A 21,412-nucleotide genomic window follows, 5' to 3' on the forward strand; every position below is an offset into this window, starting at 1 on the left:
GCAGCTTTATTTTAAAAACTAAGAAAGAGAAAAAACAATACACATAATTTTAGTTTACAGTTTTGTGGACCGTTGCCTGTTAGTTTGGCTCTCCCTCCTATCGTATCATCAATTCTTATCGCATAATCAATTGTTGCATTCATTTTTTGACTTGATCTTTGAGCTATAACCTTTTTGGAGTCATTGTCCACACGGTGAGATATCATATTTATCTGCCCACCGTGTATATTATATTTTAATGGTATATGTTCTCATCGCTTACTTTTAGTTTTATTGTAATTTCTAGTATGTATCATACCTATGTGCACTTACCCATATTTGTAAACTAAAATTATGTGTATTGTTTTTTCTCTTTCTTCGTTTTTAAAGCAAGCTGATAGTGGGTTTAACCCTTTCCTACTCTATCCAAAACCAAAAAAAAAAAAAAAAAAACAATCTTGTTATACATACATTTTAAGCATAGACAGTCAATAACGATATACAGTATGACCTCCTACCTTAAACTTTATAGCTGCCCTTTCTGCTCCACCAAGTCCAGTGCTCTACATTGTGGTACTTTAAAAACCATTGATTTTCATGTCATTCATGAAGATGCCTGTAAGAAGTAAGGAAATGAGTTAGTACAATGTTATTTCATATTATATTTCTGACAAATTACACTGTATGGGTAGATGTTTGTTGATGTGGACACCTGACCATCACAAAAACCATGGGTACTAATATAGAGATGGTTCCCCCCTTTTCTGGCTATACCATCCTCTACCATTCTTGGTTTCCATAAGATTTTCGAGAGTATCTGTGGGAATTTGTGCCCATTCAGCCAAAAGAGTATTTGTGAGTTCAAGTCCTGATGTTGGATGGAAGACCTAGCTCGCACTCAAGTTCCAATTCCATCCCAGGGGTGGGTTGAGGTGCAGTTCCTCCACATTAAACTGGTCAAACTATAGCCTCATACACACGATAGGACTTTGTACAAACTTTCCCTTGGATTTTTGTACAAAGGGCGTCGGCCCTGAACTTGTATTGCGTACACACAGCAGGACTTTTTCAGCCAAATTTCACCAAAACATGTGGTTTTTCTGCTCTTTACCGCCACCTTTGGTCAACTTCTGTATTGTTGTCTGATCTTTTGCATTGGTTCTGAGCATGCCTGTTTGTACTTTGTACAAAAGTCCTATGGTTTTGTGTACACACTATCAGACTTTGCTCCATCAGACTTTTGTTGCCAGAAAGTTTTTTCCATTTGCACAGCCAACAAAAGTCCGATGAAAACCAAAAAAGTTTGTCTGATGGAGCGTACACACAGTCGGATGTTGCTCCAAAACAGCAAATTTGCATGTTTGTTGTCAAAAAGTCTGATCGTGTGTATGGGCCTTTAGACTTTGGAGACACAGCCATGGTAGAAAAGAAGATGGTCCCTCCCCAAACTGGTGCCACAAGGTTGGAAATACACAATTGTCTAAAATGTTTTTGTATGCTACACTGGAAACACCCAGAAGACAGCAGGTCGAAAAACTGCACACCGAAACTCAGCCACTATACAGAAAGGTGAAGATATGGCTTCAGCCTGAGCTCCTCCTGACTGCACCCCCTGTACACTGCCGTTACCTTTTAGCACAGTTTAAAGCCTCATACACACGATAGGACTTTGTACAAACTTTCCCTTGGATTTTTGTACAAAGGGCATTGGCCGAGAGCTTGTGTTGCATACACACAGCAGGACTTTTTCAGCCAACTTTCACCAAATCATGTGGTTTTTCTGCTCTTTACCGCCACCTTTGGTCAACTTCTGTATTGTTGTCTGATCTTTTGCATTGGTTCTGAGCATGCCTGTTTGTACTTTGTACAAAAGTCCTATGGTGTTCTGTACACACGATCAGACTTTGCTCCATCAGACTTTTGTTGCCAGAAAGTTTTTTCCGTTCGCACAGCCAACAAAAGTCCGATGAAAACCAAAAAAGTTTGTCAGATGGAGCATACACACGGTCGGATGTTGCTCCAAAACAGCTAATTTGCATGTTTGTTGTCAAAAAGTCCGATCGTGTGTATGGGCCTTTATAGTTACTTAAGGCCCATGCACACGATCAGACTTTTTGACAACAAACATGCAAATTAGCTGTTTTGGAGCAACATCCGACCGTGTGTACGCTCCATCGGACAAACTTTTTTGGTTTTCATCAGACTTTTGTTGGCTGTGCGAACGGACAAACTTTCTGGCAACAAAAGTCCAATGGAGCAAAGTCTGATCGTGTGTACAGAAAACCATAGGACTTTTGTACAAAGTACAAACAGGCATGCTCAGAACCAATGCAAAAGATCAGACAACAATACAAAAGTTGACCAAAGATGGCGGTAAAGAGCAGAAAAACCACGTGATTTGGTGAAAGTTGGCTGAAAAAGTCCTGCTGTGTGTATGCAATACAAGTTCAGGGCCGACGCCCTTTGTACAAAAATCCAAGGGAAAGTTTGTACAAAGTCCTATCGTGTGTATGAGGCTTTAGATTTTTTATTTGTTCTTGTTACATCTTGATTGCCAGTAGGGATGGGCCGAATATTCCCCGGTTCAGTTTGCCCCAGAACATCTCAAACAAGCAAAACGTTCTAGCAAACATGCAAGCTCTATTAAAGTCTATGGGACACAAACATTAAAAATCAAAAGTCCTCATTTTAAAAGCTAATGCCTTGTACATGCGATCGGACTTTCCGACAACAAAACACTGGATTTTTGTTCTAAGGGTGTTGGCTCCAACTTGTCTTGCATACACACGGTCACACAAATGTTGGCCAACAAATACAAATGTAGTGACGTACAAGACGTACGTGATATCTCCATTGCGAACGCTAGTTTTACAAGACCGAGCACTTCTGGCTCGTACTTGATTCTGAGCATGCGTAAACTTTTGTGCGACAGACTTGTGTACACATGATCAGAAAGTCAGACAACAAAAATTTGAGAACCTGCAAGCCAACATGTGTTGGCAGAAAGTCCGCCAACAAATGTTTGATGGAGCCTACACATGGTCGGACTTTCAGCCAACAAGCTCACATCCAACATTTCCCGTTGGAAAGCCTGATCGTGTGTACGCGGCATTACAGTGCCTTGAAAAAGTATTCATACCCCTTGACATTTTCCACATTTTGTCATGTTACAACCAAAAACGTAAATTAATTTTATTGGGATTTTTTTTGTGATAGACCAACACAAAGTGAAACATAATTGTGAGGTGGAAAGAAAATGATAAATGGTTTTCAAAATGTTTTGAAAAAGTGTGGCATTTGTATTCAGCCCCCTTTACTCTGATACCCCTAACTACAATATAGCGGAACCAATTGCCTTTAGAAGTCACCTGTTTAGTAAATAAGAGTCTACCTGTGGGTGATTTAATCTCAGTATAAATACAGCTGTTCTGTGAAGCTCTCAGAGTTTTTTTCTTAGAGTACCTTAGTGAATAAACAGCATCATGAAGGCCAAGGAAGACACCAGATAGATCAGGGATAAAGTTGTGGAGAAGTTTAAAGCAGGGTTAGGTTAGAAAAAAATATCCGAAGCTTTGAACATCTCATGGGGCACTGTTTAATCCATCATTCCGAAAATGGAAAGAGTATGGCACAACTGCAAACCTACCAAGACATGGCCGTCCACCTAAACTGACCGGCCGGGCAAGGAGAGCATTAATCAGAGAAGTAGCCAAGAGGCCCATGGTAACTCTGGAGGAGCTGCAGAGATCCACAGCTCAGGTGGGAGAATCTGTCCACAGGACAACTATTAGTCGTGCTCTCCACAAATCTGGCCTTTATGGAAGAGTGGCAAGAAGAAAGACATTGTTGAAGGAAAGTCATAAGAATTTATATTTGCAGTTTGCAAGAAGCCATGTGGCGGACACAGCAAACATGTGGAAGAAGGTGCTCTGGTCAGATGCTATGTGTGGCAGGACACTAACACTGCACATTACTATGAACACACCATCCCCAACTGTGAAACATGGTGGTGGCAGCATCATATTGTGGGGATGCTTTTCTTTAGCAGGGACAGGGAAGCTGGTCAGAATTGATGGGAAGATGGATGGAGACAAATACAGGGAAATCTTAAAAGAAAACCTGTTAGAGTCTAAAAAAGACTTAAGACTGGGGCGGAGGTTCACCTTCCAGCAGGACAACGACCCTAAACATACAGTCAGAGCTACAATGGAATGGTTTAGATCCAAGCATATTCATGTGTTAGAATGGCCCAGTCACAGTCCAGACCTCCAACTAAGAAACTGTGGCAAGACTTGAAAATTGCTGTTCACAGACGCTCTCCATCCAATCTGACAGAGCTTGAGATATTTTTCAAAGAAGAATAGGCAAAAATGTCCCTCTCTAGATGTGCAAAGCTGGTAGAGACATCCCCAAAAAGACTCGTAGCTGTAATTTCAGTGAAAGGGGGTTCTACAAATTATTGACTCAGGGGGGCGCCATATAAATGCACCCCCCACACTTTTCACATATTTATTCATAAAAAATGTTTTAAATCATTTATCATTGTCCTTCCACTTCACAATTTTATGTGCCACTATGTGTTGGTCTATCACATAAAATCCCAGTACAATTAATTTGCGTTTTTGGTTTTAACATGACAAAATGTGGAAAATTTCAAGGGGTATGATTACTTTTTCAAGGCACTGTATATGGAAGTTACTACCATAAAAAGTGTATGGGAACCTGAGTACTGCCCTGGGGGACATGTATCAATGCAAAAAAAGTTTTAAACCCATCGTTTTTAAAGGAGCAGTGATTTTAATGATGCAAGTGAAACGACAAAAATGAAATATTCCTTTAAATATCTTGCCTGGGGGTTCCGCTAATGCCACATATACACGATCAGACTTTCCGGCGGACCAGAGTCCATTGGACAATTCGATCATGTGTGGGCTCCAGCTGACTTTTTCTTCCTAAAATTCAGGCGGACCTAGAAATAAGACTGGCTTCCAAATTATCCGCTGGACTCGGCTTTTAGTAGACAATCCATTCGTCTGTGTGCTAGTCCGACGGACTAAAACCGACGCTAGGGCAGCTATTGGCTACTGGCTATGAACTTCCTTATTCTACGTCATTACGTTTGAATTTGTCTGACTTTTGGAGTGATCGTGTGTGGCCAAGTCTGTTAGTTTGAAAGTCCGGTGGACCTCATCTGCAAAGTCCATCGGATTGTCCGCTGGACCTAGTCCGTCGAAAAGTCCGGTCGTGTGTACGCGGCATTAGTCTGCCTGTAAAGTGGCGCATCTGTGTGATGTATAAAATAGAGAAAAACAATGGGGAAAAAACGGGGGGCCCCACGCCAAAATAAACTAAAAAAAAAAAAAAATTGGCGAGGGGCCCCCCTAAATCCATACCGAACCCTTATCTGAGCATGTAGCCTGGCAGGAGAAGGGATCTCAACGCTCCAGGAGCACACATGCAGGCTGTAAACTGTCTCTTCGGATGGGAAGCCACAGGTGCTGGCTATTACCACTAGCAACAGACGAAAAACAAGCTCTGGACTGCCGCACTCTTCAGAAGACCACTTTCTTTTATTGGAAAATCACATCACAGCTCAACAAACACAGCGAACAAGCAACAATTGCTGACGTTTCGCACTAGCTGTAGTGCTTATTCATAGTGAAACTTCAGCAATTTTTCCTTGTTCGCTGTGTTTGTTGAGCTGTGATGTGATTTCCCAATAAAAGAAAGTGGTCTTCTGAAGAGTGCGGCAGTCCAGAGCTTGTTTTTCGTCTGTTGCATGTAGCCTGGCAGGTCAGGAAAAGTGGGGGACGAGAGAGTGCCCCCCCAAACCATACCAGGTCACGTGCCCTTAGCATTTGGAGGTGGGTGCTTTGGTGCAGGGGGCTCTGTGCCCCTCACCCCAAAGCATCTTGTACCCATGTTGATTTGGACAAGGGTCTCTTCCCGACAACCCTGGGCTGTGGTTCGACTCGAACATCGGGCCCATCCCTAATTGGCATAACAAATTTAAAAAAGCAAAATAAAGCACTCAGTACTCCAATCCTGGTATTTTTCAAGTCGTACAACCCTTTTCTAAATATTTTTAATGCTAAATGAATCTTCCTCCACTTTACGATTTCCCAGCCGTTTAGATTTCCAAACATTCCATTCCATGAATTGGGGGCCAGAAGGAGATGGTTTCCTCTCCTCTGACAAGTTCTGGTGGTCTTCTTGGAGTACACAGATTCTCTGTTTGCTTCGAGGTCTTGGCTGCAAACCGCATGTGGAAAAACACACTGGAGATGTCAGAAGTTATTGGCTCGTAAGATTCAATGGATCTTATTTTCACCCTAGGTAATGATGGTTTCCAAATTTTTACTGAGTGTAATGTAAGTCCCGAGGAAACAGATATAAATGTTTAAAATATTATAAAAGAGGAAAGAAAACTGAATATTTTAAGAGCGCCGTAGCCACTCTTTGGCTTTCAGGAAAAACAAATTGCGTGTCATGTTAAGATGATAATTTATTTCTTATGTTTGTTGACCCAAAGCCAAAGAGAAATGCTTTCAGCTACAACTCGCCAAGCTGAAGTCAGAATCTAGTGTAAAGTTTGCTTCATCCTCCCGTGATGGAATACATTGGTGGAAAAGAACGTTTTTAAAGAACCACGACCAGATTTGAAGGAGAACTCCAGTCCAGAAAAGCCCCACCCAGCACAGTCTGCCTGCAGAAATATATGGGAGGGGGCGGAGACAAGACCAGTCCCCTAATACCGGGACAGGTTGGTCTAGCGCCCAAGGCAAGCCTCTGTTAATGTATGCCTGAGACCAGTGATGGCGAACCTTGGCACCCCAGATGTTTTGGAATTACATTTCCCATGATGCTCAGGTACACTGCCGAGTGCATGAGCATCATGGGAAATGTAGTTCAAAAACATCTGGGGTGCCAAGGTTTGCCATCACTGCCCTAGACTATCATATGTCCATTCTCTGCTCCCTTGTTCCACTGTGCCCAGGGCAGCTTCCCCTACTACCCACTCCTTGTCTAAGCCCTGCAGTCACCCTGCACATAGAGAGAGCAGCAGTGAGCGGTCTTTCTTGCTGTCTTTCTTACGGTCTTTATTACAGGAAGCCAAAGTTTTACACTGGATTACTGCACAGATCTGGAAGAAGTCCGCAAAGCTCACCAAGAATCCAGGAAGAATACACATGAAGAATGGATTTAGACATAATTTGCTGATCCCAGAGTTCAGCTTTAAAGGAGTTGTAAACCTTCATGTTTTTCACCTTAATTCATCCTATGCATTAAGGTGAAAAAACACCTGGCAGTGACCGGCCCCCCAGCCCCCCCCCCCCCATTTTACTTACCTGAGCCCTGGAACTTGACCCGGCACGGACATGCTGTCTCTTTGCCTGGGGTTCTCGGGTCTTAATTGGATAGATTGATAGCAGTGCAGCCATTGGCTCCCGCTGCTGTCAATCAAATCCAATGACGCAGGAGCCGGGCTGGCCAAGTCATACATTCGGTGGCTATGAATGTCGAATTCTGGACTCAGGAGCGCACCCGCAAGGTAACTCCCTCAGGAGGGCGCTTCTCCTAGGGGGTTATCTGATGGAGGGAGGAGCCACAAGAGCCAACGGAGGACCCCAGAAGACGAGGTTAGGGGCCACTCTGTGCAAAACAAGCTGCACAGTGGAGGTAAGTATTATAGGTTTGTTATTCTAAAAAAAAAAAAAAAAAAAAAAAACCTTTACAATCACTTAAGGAGACTGAATTTCATGTTGAATGTATGAACTCCTCTAAACCGAATTTGAACATAAATAATGATCTAAGAAAAGAGATGACAAACCGGGTGCTTTATTCCTCCTTTTAGTTTTTCTCTTAAAGCTAAACTCCAGAGAAAAAAAAGAAAAAATCCTCCACCGATAAAGGATTTAAAGTGGCACTAAACTTTGGTTTTAAAGGAAAAATTTTATTCAAGTTACATTCTTAATTCAAAAATATTGCGTCATATATGAAATATATGGCATACCCTATTTACCCTGAAGAAGGATTTTCCAAAACGCGTTGGATCTGTCCTGGTTTGGCAACAGTGCCGACAAGGTAACACTATGGAGAGTTTCTATTAGCATCCAACCCCCGACAAAGATTTGGCAGATCAACAAACATTTTTCTGTGCAGGGTGTGTAACTACTTCCTTACCGGGCCACAATTCTGGCACCTTTCACATGTACAAATATACTTTTATTTTTCTAGAAAATTAATTGGAACCCCAACATATTTTATTTATTTATATATATATATATATATATATATATATATATATATATATATATATATATATATATATATATCAGAGACCCTATAGAATACATTTATGGGTGTTGCAATTTCAATTTTTTACATCACACGATATTTATCAAATGCAATTTAAACAAAAAAATACACTTCAATAAATGTTATTGCACACAAACACAATATAGTACCTATTTTAATATAGTACCTATTTTTTTTTTTTTTGTTACGCTGACTAAATAGATACCTAACATGTCACACATTAAAATTGCATCCGCCTGTGGAATGGCGCCAAACTACAGTACTTAAAATGTTCCATAGGCGATGCTTTAATTGCCTTTACAGGTTACCATTTTAGAGATACACAGGAGGTTTGATGCTAGAATCATTGCTCGTTCACTACCTCACTTCCTGTTTGGTTATGGGACAGGAAATGAAGGCAAATCTCCACAATGGGACACAGATGCCAAAATTTTTTTTTTAAAAGGGGTTATAACCCTCACTTGCTCTATCCAAAATTAAGAAAAAAAGTTTTGCCTATAGTTCTACTTTAATTTCCTAGGCCATTGTTATTTGGACTCTGTATAGTTGGTTAGACTGCCATCTTGTGGTTATTTTGGTTATTGCATCATCTTTTTCTGTCCTATTCTCTGTGCCCCTCCTATACTTGTGATGTATTTCCTGTTCCTTCACACTGTCTTGTAGGGATAAAGATGGCCACTTGCCTCAAGGACACATGCATTCTGCTCACATCTGGGAACCCATTACCATGTTTTGACCTGCAAATACCGTCCTTTCAATCGTCTTCCACATCCAGTTGTCTGCTGTAATTTCCTGCATTCATAGTTACATAGTTACATAGTAGGTGAAGTTGAAAAAAGTCCATCAAGTCCAACCTATGTGTATGATTATATGTCAGTATTACATTGTATATCCCTGTATGTTGCGGTCGTTCAGGTGTTTATCTAATAGTTTTTTTAAACTATCGATGCTCCCCGCTGAGACCACCGCCTGTGGAAGGGAATTCCACATCCTTGCCACTCTTACAGTAAAGAACCCTCTACGTAGTTTAAGGTTAAACCTCTTTTCTTCTAATTTTAATGAGTGGCCACGAGTCTTCTTAAACTCCCTTTTGTGAAAAAGTTTTATCCCTATTGTGGGATCACCAGTATGGTATTTGTAAATTGAAATCATATCCTCGTCTCTTCTCCAGAGAGAATAAGTTCAGTGCTCACAACCTTTACTCATATTTAATATCCTCCAGACCTTTTATTAGCTTTGTTGCCCTTCTTTGTACTCGCTCCATTTCCAGTACATCCTTCCTGAGGACTGGTGCCCAGAACTGGACAGCATACTCCAGGTGCGGCCGGACCAGAGTTTTTTAGAGCGGGAGAATTATCGTTTTATCTCTGGAGTTGATCCCCTTTTTAATGCCAATATTCTGTTTGTTTTGTTAGCAGCAGCTTGGCATTGCATACCATTGCTGAGCCTATCATCTACTAGAACCTCAAGGTCCTTCTCTCATCTACTCTCCAGAGTATAAGTAAAAGTATACATAGTTCATAGAATTAAAGATATATATTTATATATATATATATATATATATATATATATATGTATATATATATAATTACTTTTAATAAAATTAATTTTAAACAATAAGACAACATGCCATAAATCAAAGGCTAATCAACACAAAGGGCACAGTACATGGTGGAGGCAGAATGGTACAGTACAGGAAAGGTCAGGAGGGCACAGTGCAGGTTCTGGGACACTGTCATCCTGGGACTGCTTGGTAAAAAGCGTGACTATCCCAGCAAATCCAGGACCTATCCAGTAACTATGATGTAATGCAAGATTAACATGGAGTCCCCATGCACCTTGGGCCCCTGGGCAGTGCCCAAGGGTGCCCATTCATTATGATGCATAGAGGTCTCAACAAGGGATAATGTGCACTCTAAGGATAGACCCACCCTTTACCCTCTTGGCGGTGGTGGAATCACCTTTCAACTTGTTTTTTCCACTCATTTCTCCTCACATTGAGGAATTGGATTCAATATACACTACGGGGGTTATTTACTAACGGAAAATCTACTTTGCACTGCAAGTGCACTTGGAAGTAGATCTGAGGGGGACATGCAAGGAAAATAAAAAAACTTCATTTTAGCTTGCACATTATTGGATGATAAAATCAATAGAACTTCCACTCATTTCAGATCTACCCCTAATGCCGCATACACACAATCGGACTTTTCAACGGACTAGGTCTGGCGGACTGGAATCCGATGGACAATTTGATCGTGTGTGGGCTCCAGCGGACTTTTGTTTCCCAAAATTCCGACGCACCTAGAAATAAACATGTTTCAAATCTATCCGACGGACTCAAGTCCGGTCGAAAAATCCGGACGTCTGTGTGCTAGTCCGACGGACGAAAACTGACGCTAGGGCAGCTATTGGCTACTGGCTATGAACTTCCTTATTCTAGTCCGGTCCTACGTCATTACGTTCGAATCCATCGGACCTTTGGAGTGATCGCATGTGGGCAAGTTCGTTCTTTTGAAGGTCCGGCAGACCTCCTCTGCAAAGTCCGTCGGATAGTCCGCCGGAAAGTCAGTTCGTGTGTACGCGGCATTAGATTGAGAGCGACTGCACTTCCAAGTGCACTTTCAGTGCAAAGTGGATTTGCCTTTCGTAAATTATCCCCAATATAATGATTTGTTTATTCTAACCTTTATGTGGACTTTGCACTTAATGTCTATTTGAGTTTAATCATTATATCAATTTGCACTATATGATTTTATATGGACACCTTTTTTTCAATTTTATTTTTGTCTTATATATAAAATGACATTATTTATGTTTATTTAATATGCATTCAGGGCATATAGTTTTATGCACATTGCTTTTTGCACATATATTAACTTATGATTCTGCTTAGGGAACTCAATATTTTTCTAATTAGCGCGATTATTTCCCTTTTATACTCTTTTTGCATGGTTATCGCATGTTTATATGTCACAGCTTTTTCCTCTATAGAATATTTTTCAATTATGTATCACTATTAGCGCGGTTATATGCCCTTTATTTCTAGTCAACAAGGGATAAGTCACTATTACAACAGTTGGCATCAGAATACCGTCTGCTCATGTGACTGCTGTGATTGGCTGCCAGAGTGGTCACATGACCAACAGCCGGTCCTGGGGACTCCGGATAATTACTAGAGCCCATGAGCTGTCCTTGACAGTTTGATCTCAGTGCTGGGAAGCATGCAGCAAGCGTGCTCTCAGCACGAGAACTTCTGCCACCCATGGAAGCATATGTGTGGCATGTGGGTGTTAAAGGCCACGGTCTTTGCTGCTGTACATGTGCTGTATGTGGGCAGCAAGAAGTTTGCAATCAGCAAGTCCAGTTGTGATTAAATGAATGCCAGCATACAAGAACAACCCTTACAAAAAATGTTGTCTGACTGGCCATTATGGTCACAACATCCTTCCTGTTCAATGTATTGACCCACATTACGTTACTGGTAAGAAGATGGGTTTCTAGGTTACAGACTATCTTGTAAATATACTGTACGTATTCTCTTTTGTTATAGACCTATCTCTTTTCTAAAGCTCATTACCGGCATAACAAGCTTTAGCACTCTCAAGGCTCTCCACTAGGCTTTTGAACTAAATGGAATACTTGCATGTGTGCTACCACCTAGATAGGTGAAGCCATATAGGTATTGAACCTTACAGCGACGTCTGAATATTTAGTACAATAACCATGTTCCTTGCTGGATCTCATCCCTGTACTACACATAGCTATCTCTATTTTTCTGTATCATTTTGGAAAACGTCAATAAAAATTAAACGAAAAAAAAAAAAAAAAAAAAACCTTTGCTAACCTTGTTTCCGGGTATTCTGTAAAATGCAAGAGGGAAAGTATTATTAGAGGCTATTGATCTGTGATTTGGATCAGAGGTGGGGAACATGGAGAGGTGAACCAATGTGACTCCATTCCTCCTACACACAGACGGAACGCTCAGGTTGCCAAGAAACAGAAGAGTAATCAGGGACGCTGGAAAAGAAATAAAATCTAACGCTGATGAGAATGTTGGACGAAAACAACAAAAATGAACGCTTGCACGCCGTGTTCTCTCGCAGAAAACACCTGTCTCTGGCAGACCTATTGTGTGTGTGTGTGTGATGAGGGGGGGCATCTGGTTTAGCTTACTTGTAATAGAGAGTACAAATATATGCTACTTTAAGACATGAGGGAGGGTCTGTCTCACTAAACAGGTGCTGGGCGGGCAATCTGAAGATTGTGAGTTCTTCAACCAATCACTAACAATGGTAACTAATTAGATCTCTAAACATAGTTACATAGTTACATAGTTAGTCAGGTTGAAAAAAGACACAAGTCCATCCAGTTCAACCAAAAAAAATAAATAAATAAATAAATAAAATCAAATATACTATACATATATATACACACATACATACACACATACATATACCAGCCCATATACCCAATTCTATACCCACAGTTGATCCAGAGGAAGGCAAAAAACCCCAGCAGAGCATGATCCAATTTGCTAAAGCAGGGGAAAAAATTCCTTCCTGATCTCCCGAGAGGCAATCGGATTTTCCCCGGATCAACTTTACCTATAAATTTTAGTACCCAGTTATATTACGTACACTTAGGAAATAATCCAGGCCTTTCTTAAAGCAATCCACTGAGCTGGCCATAACCACCTCTGCAGGGAGTCTATTCCACATTTTCACAGCTCTTACTGTGAAGAAACCTTTCCGTATTTGGAGATGAAATCTCTTCTCCTCTAGACGTAAAGAGTGCTCCCTTGTCCTCTTTGTTGACTTTAAAGTGAATAACTCGACACCAAGTTCCCTATATGGACCCCTTATATATTTGTACATGTTGATCAAATCCCCCCTTAATCTCCTCTTATCAAGAGTGAATAAATTCAGTTCCTCTAATCTTTCCTCATAGCTGAGTTGCTCCATGCCTCTTATCAGTTTGGTTGCCCTTCTCTGCACTTTCTCCAGTTCCCCGATATCCTTTTTGAGAACTGGTGCCCAAAACTGAACGGCATATTCCAGATGAGGTCTTACTAATGATTTGAACAGGGGCAAAATGATATCTCTCTCTCTGGAGTACATACCTCTCTTAATACAAGAAAGGACTTTGCTCGCTTTGGAAACCGCAGCTTGGCATTGCATGCTATTATTGAGCTTATGATCTACCAAAACCCCCAGATCCTTCTCCACTATGGATTCCCCCAGTTGTACTCCCCCTAGCGTGTATGATGCATGCATATTCTTAGCCCCCAAGTGCATAACTTTACATTTCTCAACATTAAACCTCATCTGCCACATAGTCGCCCAATTAGACAGAGCATTGAGGTCTGCTAAAGTTACATATAGATAACCAGTTTGAGAAAAGACCTATCAAGACAACCACTTGTCTTTCTTCATTAACCCTTTCCTACCCATGATGCGTCCCTTTAACAGAGTCATTATGCCCGGAGGAGTGGAAGGAATGAGCCAATCACATGACCATTGGAATTGGTTGTTACATAGTGACATAGTTAGTAAGGTTGAATAAAGACACCAGTCCAACCTGAGTGAGTGTCTACAATTGTCCCTATCCCTGTGCATTGCATACTCACGTCGGCAGAGTAAAAGAAGCAGCCCAGCTCCATCCAGGCCATGTACCCCACAAATGGGGCTTTGTCCTGGGGGTTCTAGGACTAAGCCCAGTGGGTGGAATGAAACGTGTCCGAGGGCGTGGCCTGGATGGAGCTGGGCTGAGGCTGCTCTTACCCTGTCGACTGTCAAGAGGTTCCATGACTAAGCCCCCTGATCGGGGTAAAATACATTGGAGGGCATGGACTGAACGGGGCTGGGCTGAGGCTGCTATTACTCTGCCAACTGTCGAGAGGTTCCATGACTAAGCCCCTCGGGCGGGATAAAATACACCAGAGGGCACGGACTGAACAGAGCTGGGCTGAGGCTTCTCTTACTCTGCCAACTGTCAGGTTGCTTTGGTTTGCGATACTCTGAACTTCTCGCTCCTGTATTTAGTGCACGAGCCAGTGCAGGTTTTTCCCAGCCAGCACCCTTACAGTGTGAGTAACCGGATTGGGACACAGGAGCCTAGAGTGGTACCTGTTAGTTTTTCAAGGGTTGTCACAGTAGTCACATGATGAGAAGACCATCCTGCTGAGTCAAATGCATTGGTAATGACCAAGGGCTGTCTTTGACAGCTCAGTCACTGTGTTGGGAGTGCATAGTGAGCACACTCTCTGCACAAAAAGATTGTCAGGGCTGGGCTCAGCCCTTCCTTCTCTGAGCTGGCCGCTCAACTGTCGGCTAATTGCCAGCTTCTATCTCTCCACAGTTACTCAGCTGTTGATGATATCCTGCTCCTCAGTCCTGCCTACTTAAGCTGTCCAGTAAAGAGGATCTCTGCCTTCACCTTGGTCAACATCACAGAGACGATCTCCTGCATTCCTGTTTAAAGACTCGCTTTGCTGACATCCCTTCTGGCTTCAGATCCTGCTTGCTGTTTCTGGCTTGGCTGACTATCCATTCCGGTTATTGAGCTTTGGCTATGTTTTGACTACGTTTGTTCTTTTTACTTTTATTATTAAACAAGTGTGATTTAATTGTACTTCTCTCTTGGTCTGATTTCATGGTTTTGACAAAGAGCTGGTGCCCATGGACATATATGTGCAGCATGTGGGCACTAAAGCCCCACATATGTGTGTCTTGGTTTGTGTGCATGCATATTTAAACCCAAAATCTATTTTTGGCATCAGGCTTCATGGTATACAGTTTTCTTGAGCAAATCGTTTTCTTTTTCTGTTACAAAAAATATTATATGCCAGTACCAGCACTTTCTGTTGCAAGCCACTGCCTCACAATTAGCACCTACATTATCAGCTTGTTTTCAGCCTGCAACAGGCTATATTACCTATAATTAGCCCTATGTAGTTCTCCCACGTCAACATGCTAATAACATCTGGTAATGAAACCTTTCCATTTTCATTAGAAATCTTATTTTATTCCCGGTGATGTTATCACTGGGCCTTTGTGTATCTCTATGCACTACAGACAGATCATTGCTGGTAAGAGGACCTGGCAGGGTGCTATACATAGCTTCCTGAAAACATCACAGCGCCCTGCCTCAGTACACCCTTCAAGAGCCTCTAGTCCTGATGCAAACAGTGAGTTATGCAAATATCAAAATGCCTTGGGCATCAGTTTCGGAGGAGTGGGCATTCCTAGGCTTTCTGTGTTTGGCTTCAGACACTTGTGATGCTCCATGATTTAAAGAACAGATAATTCAATCTAAGAAAGAGGCAGGCCAGGGTCAGTCAGGCTGGGGAGGTAAGGGCTAAATCAGCCTTTCTCCACTTTTGCTACACAGGAACATTTTAAATAACTTTCTGGTCTCAGAGGACCCTTAATAATAATTAATATATCTACTTATGGTTTCATAGTTAGTAAGGTTGAATAAAGACACCAGTCCAACCCGAGTGAGTGTCTACAATTGCCCCTGTACATCACACACTCATATTGGTCCCTACCCTCAAGGAGCCCACAATCCAAGGTCCCTATTCATATGCTAGGGCCAATTTACCTACCTGCATGTCTTCGGAGTGTGGGAGGAAACTGGAGTATGCCCATGCAGGCACTGGGAGAACATGAAAACTCCAGGCAGGCAGTGTCGTGGTTGGGATTTGAACCAGTGACCCTTCTTACTGCTAGGTGAGAGTGCTAACCACTACACCACTGTGTTGCCCACTGTGTCCTTATGATATATTAGTGTGATGGTCAGTAGGAAGAATGCTCATTATACTTGAGATCATTGGGAAGAATTACCCCATTACAGATGGCTAAAATTATCAATAGTTTCAGTGGGAACTTACAGTTATCTGAGGCAGAAATTGCTCTTTGCTCAAGGAACCCCTAGCAACCTCTTGAGGATACCTAGGGTTCCATGGGACCCTGGTTGGGGAAACTCTGGGCTAGATGGTGCTGGATGTCCTTCAGCAAGGAAATAAGGTCTATCTGACTAGCAGCACTTCTAATGAAGATTGTGAGAAGCAATTTCAGTACAGGTAAGGAAAACGTACAACTCTACAAGACTGAAGGTCAAGTTGGACTTCAGCTCCAAATAAAATACCTCTGTCCTGGTCTTATGACCAATGTTTAATCTCATCCACCAAGCTTGCTGCCTAGGTGGCCTTATTGTTCAGGGGAACTACAAGGGAGTACGTTGTACACTATCAAGGCCCACTTTACCTCCTCCAAGCCGTCCTAGACCTTGCTACTACATTGCAAAGCAATGGAATAGTTCCCCCATGGCTGCCCAATCCACTTCATTTGAATATGGATGTACCCCTGTACAAGAAAGGAATTTCATCATTCACATCTGTAAAACACAAGCAATTTAACCTAGTATATATCACTTTATTGAAAATGCAAAGATCTTTACATAAGACAGACAAAACAACCTTTAAGAAAAAGAGTCATTCTTTCGAGGACAGTAGAGGGAACATTTTAGAGATTAAGGTCAATATGGGGTTGGATAGACAGTATTTAAATCGAGCTGGAACAACCATGACTAAAAAGGGATGGGGCCTTTGACACCATCCGTCACTCACATATAATGCCCTTTTTAACGTCTTTGATAGAGAAGGCTTGGCCATAGTGCAGGTGGAGCTCCAGTGCACATACAAGTTTGCAGGCCAGCAGGTAGCCATGCAGGTTTGCACATAAGTGCATATGCATGCCTGAGCAAGCGCTGTTCCATCACTGACACAAATTGACAATTTAAACTGGGCTGCTGCACTGGCTCATTGCTGTCTGATCTGACAGCGTTTCCATGTGATCTGTTATCTGTTCCTGTTCTTATCCACTGTTGCTGACCCAGCTTGCCTCTGACTACACTTGTATACCACCTGTCCTGACCCTGGCTTGTCTCTAGAATCTGCCTCTGTCTCCTGCCTAACCTTATCTGCGCCACTGTTGCTGATCTTGGCCTGCACTCTGACTACACTTCTGCCTGTCGCTTAAGCCTGATCTGACCATCTGTTACTGACCCAGCTTTCCTGACCTTTCAATCTGCTTTATCCTGCCTACCAAGTGCCTGCTGATTGATCCTCCTCTCCTCTCCCATCTGGTCCTCTCCAGCCTGCCCTTGTAGGCAGCTGCAGTCTGCTTTCTCCACTGCAGGTGGTGCTCTCCCACAGTGGCACTGTAGTGGGAGAGAAAGTCAGGAGGAACATGGTTCCTCTATGGTTTCCTGGGTCACTAGGGAACCTATTCCACTGGATGCTGACCCCCCATGTGACTCTGGCAGCCATCTTGGGTCAGGCAGAACTTTTTTAAGGTCCTGGCTCCCAGTTTTGGTGCACAATTGAGAGTTGTTCAAGTAGGGACAGGTACTCTGCCTGGTAGGGACAGAACTAGGGCCAGGAAAAGGGTCCTGACAAGGAGGAAAAAAAAATAGGGCTCGTAAGTTCTATTGACACCTGTTTGGGCATAAGATAGCTAGGCCACATTCTTCCCTCTCTACCGGCACTGTCAGTTTGGCTGCATCCTGCTCTCTACACGCTGTTGGAATTGTGAGTGTTCTAGGTTGGACTGCCTTCCCACCGGGTTATTTGTGAACTGTGTCTATATTATTTCAATACAAGTTCTTTTTTTGTAATGGGACTGAGTGTGTTATTCCTGCTGCACCGAGTTGCCCCCGACCTACATGCTACCTGCTGTCTTCACTGCCTGGCTCATCCCTGAGAAGGCACCAGCTTCCTACTTATGCAGATTACTAGACAAGCTACAGGCACTCATACCCATCCATGCTTCTGTAGCCACTGTCTCACTACCCCTGAGCTGTAAGGGAGGCCTACCTAATCCCATCAGGCCTTCTCACCAGGTAGGTGGTAGTCTCTATCTTGGGATTTCACAATAGTTTATACTTTTGTTGCACCATAGCTATTGGAACACATAATTAAAACATTGAGGTTTCACAGACTTTCACTCCTGCTGTTCTTTGGCTTGACTCATTCCATGGTGATTGGATTAAGTTGATTAAGATACCCGTGTGGATGTTAGGGATGTTCCTGACACACATTAAAACAGAAGAAGCTGTTTGGTTGAACAGCAGAACATCTTCAGAATTACAGAACCAAGTCCAGTTGGATGCAGCTAACTACTACCAGCTATTATCATTCATTTTCCAGTGTGGATAGGTCATTTTTTGCAATCATAGCAAATACATAACATAAAAATGTTGGAAATGTTCTGAATGAGCATGGGTTGTATATGGCGTACCCAGAACTCAAGCCTTATTGTAGTTGCTTAGTGGCTCCCACCTACATAACTGTCACAAGGTCATTGGTATGAGAGGACAAAAGATGCCCAAGGTCCACCACTGTCACCAGAGGTGCTGCTTATACTCGTCACAGTTCAAAGAAGCTTTCTATAATTAAACTAGGTCAGAGACGAGATGTCAGAGATGTCAAACCGAAAGGGGAAAACTGCCTAATAGACACGCAGTGACAAGACACGAGGTGACGGCTGGAGTCACAATGGGATCAGGACCAAACACTGAAAGTCATAAAATTGTGACATATAGCTAAGCAGAAATTAGCGTTTTATGAAACGCCTACAGATTCCTCATATGCAGTGGAGACTGGATAAAGTGTCAGAATGTCGTGCCCTGCCAGGTTATAGACTTCAATTGGGTTTCACGGATAAAAGTTTCTAAGGCCCCATTCAAAATCCAAAGCTTTTCAGAGTATTTTAACACATTGGAAAGGACATTGAGCATCGGGGCACAGTATATCTTGGACATTTTGAGAGTAAAGAGGAAATCATTCACTAGACTTGCAGACCAAAAAAAAATGGTCCAGTTTTCTATTACAACAGAGCTTCAGTTCTATTACGGCCTCTTTGCTGAGGACATCCTTTTTATACAAGACGTTCTATAATTTTACCGGTCCTCACCAAGTTTAAAATATATTACCTATGTTTTAAAAGGTTCTATAGAATGGATGTAATGATCAGCATAAAGCTTTCAACATCTACTGATTGCTACCCTGCACTTCAGCTCAGGCCTCTCACATGCACACCTGTCTTAATTAGGAGTGCCTAGTTTGACTGCTGGACATTCAGCCTGTGCCTGCTGAACAAGTTCTGTCTGCTCATACCCTGGATTCAGGTCCTTCTGACTTTTAATTGGCCATGCTATGGATTACTCCGGCAAGCTGTTTGGACTGACTTTGCGCTGATTCTGATCATAATCATCCTCACCATTGTTCTGTCTACCTCTCTGGAACCTGTTTTGAATTTTTATGTCTACACCTGACCTGATCATCAGTATATTTCCTGTATTAGACTGACAGCAATGTTCAATGCTACAGAATCTTGATCTCAGGAAATTAATATATATATGGATTTCTAGATTGATTGGTGTACTTTTTTTTATATCGGCCATTATTTCTGATTCTGTTTGAAAACAATTGGTTGCACAATTCATCATTTGTAGACAACCCTCTATTGGGTCAAAGGTTATAGTTACTGTTATACAGTGCAGAAACTATACTTGCTCCTCCTGTTTCTATTGTCCTTAAAATACATCCTAGGATTTTGTGAGCCTTTCAGCAGCTAACTACCAGAGCCAGGGCCGGACTTACCATTGGGCTTGACTGGGCTCAAGCCCATGGGCAGCGCCCAATAGGGGGCCCCGTGGGCCCTGCCAAGATACATAGTCGAGTGTAATCGGCTCGGCTCCGTTCGCAGTCACGCCCAGTCCCGCCCTATGATGGACATAACACAAGGACTGGGCGTGACTGCGAGAGGACACGAGAGCCGCTGAGATACTCAGGACTCTGTACTGTATCTCTGCGGCGCCATTTTTAAACTTCAAGACTGCAATGACAAGGCTGCAAATGACACTGATAAGGCTGCATTGATGGGCATATGTAAGTTTTTTCCTTAAATTTCCTTCCTAAAAGTTTTTTGCCTTAAAATTCCCTCCTAAACTTGTGGTGCGTGTTATATGCCGTCTCGTGTTATACGCCGATAAATACAGCAATGTATAGAAGGTAGGGCAGAAAGTGACCCAAGCCCAGGGGCCCCCACCACCTTAAGTCCTGCCCTGACCAGAGCAATATACCAAATCCAAATCAATCTCGTGAAAAGGGACAGACTTTAGGGCAGGCAAGGGACTGGGGTCGATAACAATAGAGATAGGAACTGAGGAACATGGGACTACCAAAACCCAGTGACACAGTGGTTACCAGAGGCACAGGGTATAGGGGTTTCTGGAGACAGTGGGGTCACAAAGGTGTACAGTAGACATGTGCATTTTGTTTCATTCCGAATCGAAATTCGGACGAATTTTCATTATTCGGACATTCGGATGCATCCGAATTACCGAATTACAATGCTAACGAATTCAACCGAATCCAAAATAACGTTTCGAATCGAAAAACCACGGACGAAATTCGAATCGAATTAAAAAAAAATTTGAATCGAATCGAATTTGAAAACAATTTGAATCAAAATCAAAAACAAATTTGAATAAAAATCGAAAAAATATAAATCGATTTCTAAAAAAGAATACAGTAAAATAGAATATAAAATAATAACACAACAGAATGAAAATAAAAGAATAGTAAAGAACAGAATAGAATTGAATAGAATGCAATAAAATACAATAGAAGAATATGACCTTCTTCTGAAATTATAATTTCGAATAGTATAAATTTCGAATTCGAGAATAGATTAGAAAATAACTCAAAACGATGGAAACAAAAATACTATATATTATATTTTATTATAGTCTATTCTTAGTCTGTTCTTTTCTATTATTTTATATTCAAACATTTTCTATTCGAATTTGATCCAAATTTTTATACTGAATTTGAATTTCAGAAGATGGTTTTATATATATATATATATATATATATATATATATATATATATAAAACTAAACCATGTTCTGACATTCAAATTTCGTATAGAATGAATTCGAATTCCAATTAGAAAAGATTAGAATAGAAATAGAAAATAGACTAGAAAAACAATATATTATATTTTATTCTATTCTGTTCTATTGTTTTTCTATTCAATTCTTT

General features: G+C 41.8%; 1 protein-coding gene across 8 annotated transcripts in view; it reads right to left on the reverse strand.

Annotated features, from left to right (window-relative positions):
- TENM4 (teneurin transmembrane protein 4) overlaps positions 1–21,412 on the reverse strand; it is a 2,098,843-nt gene that overhangs the window by 1,718,671 nt on the left and 358,760 nt on the right. For all 8 annotated transcript variants that reach the window (XM_077451390.1, XM_077451387.1, XM_077451388.1 and 5 more), the window contains exon 2: positions 498–595. The gene's annotated coding sequence lies outside the window, so the exon portion shown is untranslated. The remainder of the gene's footprint in view (positions 1–497; positions 596–21,412) is intronic.

Source organism: Lithobates pipiens, unplaced genomic scaffold (assembly GCF_037356315.1).
Source record: "Lithobates pipiens isolate NorthernLeopardFrog02 unplaced genomic scaffold, aLitPip1_a1.2 Scaffold_23, whole genome shotgun sequence".
NCBI lineage: Eukaryota > Metazoa > Chordata > Amphibia > Anura > Ranidae > Lithobates > Lithobates pipiens.